The sequence below is a fragment of the Montipora foliosa genome, chromosome 7, assembly GCF_036669935.1.
Source record: "Montipora foliosa isolate CH-2021 chromosome 7, ASM3666993v2, whole genome shotgun sequence".
Taxonomy (NCBI): domain Eukaryota; kingdom Metazoa; phylum Cnidaria; class Anthozoa; order Scleractinia; family Acroporidae; genus Montipora; species Montipora foliosa.
Genome location: NC_090875.1, coordinates 5,084,297 through 5,088,203, shown reverse-complemented (window position 1 = coordinate 5,088,203; position 3,907 = coordinate 5,084,297). Strand labels below are relative to the sequence as shown.

General features: G+C 36.6%; 1 long non-coding RNA gene across 1 annotated transcript; it reads right to left on the bottom strand.

Moving 5' to 3' along the window:
• Positions 1-505: 505 nt before the first annotated feature.
• LOC138010647 (uncharacterized) lies at positions 506-1,878 on the bottom strand. Its single transcript, XR_011124518.1, has 2 exons — positions 1,674-1,878; positions 506-1,075 (listed from the first exon to the last, which is right to left on the bottom strand). It is a non-coding gene; the product is annotated as an uncharacterized lncRNA (long non-coding RNA).
• Between the last annotated feature and the right edge of the window lie 2,029 nt (positions 1,879-3,907).

Here is a 3,907-nt window from a genome sequence, read left to right as displayed (position 1 = left end):
AGCTTCAACTTTGATACTTTGTTCTAAAAGCCAATGCAGTTGTATAGCAATGGTGGAGGTAATGATTAAACACTTTGTTTTCGTTCAAATGAAGAAAAAGTCAAAGTAATGATGAAATTTAATTAACCCTTTCACCCCTAAACCGGCCATACTTGGTATTTTACTCTGTCTAAAGCCAGAGTATTTTGCTCTGTCTAACACCAGACGATTTTACTCATCAATGGGGAACCCCATGGAGTCAACAGTCTTACAGTACTTCTCAATATAAAGAAAATGAATTCTGTGGACTTGAACATTCCCAAATAGAAATGCCATATATTCCAAATATGGTTGCATGAACTCTTCAAGATTTACCTGCTTCAGGAACTTCAAATCAATGAATATTTTGAATATTTTTCCTGAACTCCTGCAAACTTTGTGCACTTTTTAATGGTTTGCCCTTCAAAAAAGTAACATTCAGAAATAATGCAAATACAACTGAGGCTGTTTTGCATTATCTACAAGACAAGACAACAATATCCTTTATTCAAACACAATCAATATTAAAGCAATAACACATGCTTGTGGGGTCATGTGCTAACTATAATAAAGATACACTACAGGACATAAAAGCTTAAAACTAACTACAGTATGTGACAGACATAGGATATCTACACGTAAGAAATAAGAAAAATAAATCAATTGCTATCCAAAAGATCATATTGCAAATACACCAAAAGGTAATGGTTGATTGACAAGTTCCTTGTGCAAAATGGTAGAGCATGTTTGAAGTCCAGCAGGACCAAGATGAGAAGTTATGATAAAAACTCTAAACATATTTTTTACCAAAATTATTTTACTACCATCAAACCCAATGAGACCTTATGCATGAGACACTGTTTCTAGCTGCAGCTCCAAATCACATAATATATTAATAAATTTTGCCATCTAAGAAAAAACCAAACATGCGGGGTGTAACCAAAAAAAGTCCAAGCCAATAAAGCTTCCTTTCAGCCTTTTCAGGAACAACTATCCACTGTCAACCATACTTGACTCAAAACAGAATTTCCTTGATCCAACAACACATGACAGTCCCCTAAAACCAAAATTACATCATTAATGCTTCCGGAAAACAATAGTCTAAAAAAAAAAAAGACTTCAAAAACAGTCACGAACCTGAATCTATAGATATCTATATACATCTGTACCTACAATTCTGTTCTTCAAAACATTATTTTAACTAACATGGATTTTGATTTTGATTTTAAACTCGAATCAATTGCAAATCCGACCATCACTTGGAAACTACTTGAACGCAAGGATCGTTGAGTTGTGACTGCTAAAAATTATAATAACTTAGACCTTCACCAGAAAAGGGTAAATGACCTTAAAAGCTGCTATTTGAAATATTTGATACTAGCTAGGGTTACGTTCCCAATGACACAATCACATTCAAAATCAAATTCACATCTGATCGAATCATTGATCATTAATGTAGAGGTGCCGATCGTAAGGTGTAACGCAGAAAAAAATAACCTTCACGTTGGACAATATTGCCATTTCCTTGCCACCTGGTACAAGCCAATTGACACATGAACGGAAACCTTGGGAATCCTCCTTTCTGCACATTACAGTAACTTTTTGTACCCGGTGGCAACAAACTTTCCACATTAAAAATTGCGTAAAAAACTCACCTGTTTCGCAGCTCTTATCCCACGAAATAAAATTTTCCAGGAGCAAACTTTCCGAGGATGCTGGTTGGATTGGACTTTCAAACGTTTTACACAACAAGTACGTTCTCTAAGAATACATTCCACTTGAAACTGGCGTTAAAACTAGCCTTGATCGCTCTAAAAAGAACGGAAACCAACAAGCTACCGATACTCAAACCGCAGCCATTTTTTTGTTCATCTCGGTAGTGTTTTTTTCACGAGAGCCAATGATAGTCCCGGAAACGCATCACGTGTCATATCGCGCGACTCATGCGCAGACATTTTTCGCCAGTGAAAACATGAACAAACAACAAGTCACATTACCAGTGTTCCTAGATTTAAGTGCTGCTTTCGACACACTGACATAATACTGCGGCGCCTGGAATACAAATTTGGAATTAAAGATCAAGCAGTAACGTGGTTCAAATCCTATCTGTCGAATAGATCCCAGCGTATTGTAATCGGCAGTGCAAAGTCAGACAGTTTTGATTTGAAGTTTGGTGTGCCACAGGGCTCCTGTCTCAGCCCAATGCTGTTCTCCCTTTACACCAGTGAGCTATTTGATGTGATTAGCCAGCACCTGCCAACAGCGCACAGTTATGCCAATGATACTGGTATCTATCTGGCTTTCAATCCAAATGATGATTCCAATCAAGACGCCGCCAGTGCAGCAATGGAAGCGTGCCTCTGTGACATCCGTAACTGGATGATCAATGATAAACTAATGATCAATGATTCCAAGACAGAGTTGATGCTCATTGGGACGAAAGCGCAGCTACAGAAAACTAAACGCGCTACTCTAATGAACTATTGGCGAATCCATCATCTCTCCGAGCACGGAACCCCTTAGAAACTTAGGGGCCTGGTTTGACTGCCATTTCAACCTGAACTTCAACATAACCAAAACGTGTAGGAGTGCTTTTTTTCATCTTCACAACATTAGACGAGTCAGAAAATATCTAAGTATAAAATCTGTCGATAAATTAATCCACGCTTTGATCACAAGCAGATTGGACTATTGTAATTCACTTTTATACGGACTACCCTACTGCGCTCTCAGTAAACTGCAGCGTGTTCAAAACGGTATTGCCATATCACACCTATATTATACAAATTACACTGGCTACCTGTAACATTTAGAATAGATTATAAGATTATTATAATCACTCACAAAGCAATCCATGGTACAGCTCCTAATTATTTATCATCTCTCGTAAATTTTAAACCTAATCCTCCTACAGCCTCAGATCAAATAACAAATATCTGCTTTTAAATCCAGATTTCAGGACTCTCCCTACTCTTGGCGATCGAGCCTTTGCGGCCGCCGCACCAAAACTGTGGAATAATCTTCCGTTAGATCTTAGATGCACTTCCGATTTTAGAGTTTTTAAACGTAATTTGAAGACTCATCTTTTTAAAAAAGCTTTTTCTGATATAGTATTGTAATTTATAGACCAGATAATTATTCATTCGAGTAATTTTGACTATACAGTGTTATATATTGTTCTTTTATTGTAAGGCGCATTTGAAAACTGCATAGTTGAATTTGCGCTGTATAAATAAATTTTATTATTATTGCTATTATTATTATTATTATTATTATTATTATTATTATTATTATTATTATTATTATTATTATTATTATTAGTATTATTATAGTGGGCTGCAGATAGGATTCCGGATCGACTGTCGACGGCTGGGTCTCGCTTCCAATATTTGGTCCAATAATTAACAGCAGCTACCATCTAAGCCGCGCAATTTATAGTTTCATTACTAATTTTAATTTCGGCAATAGGTCCAATTTTGCCTATGCTTTTATAGATTGTGATTTGGCATAATTTCAGGAAACCAGCATAATTTTTGCTGATTTTTAACAAATAGTATTATGATGCGCCATGTGTTTCAAAATTCATACTCATTCTCACTTGACCTGTTGAAATGCAACCATCGTATGTGAAATGAGAACAAAATGTATTGAAATGCAGATAGTTGTTAGACAAGGTGAGCAAATAATAATGTGAATAACAAAGGATAAAAAGTACCTACATGCCTTGTTGACGGTTTTCAAATCCCCATTATGCTCCCAGCCGAAGATTACATTAAGTAAGTTAACTAACCTCTGAGAGGGCTATCCCCCGCCTTACTGGTGTTTGGCACACTTAGATACGCACGACTTCATGGTGCCTGGCACAGTTCCTAACCAAACTATCACTCCT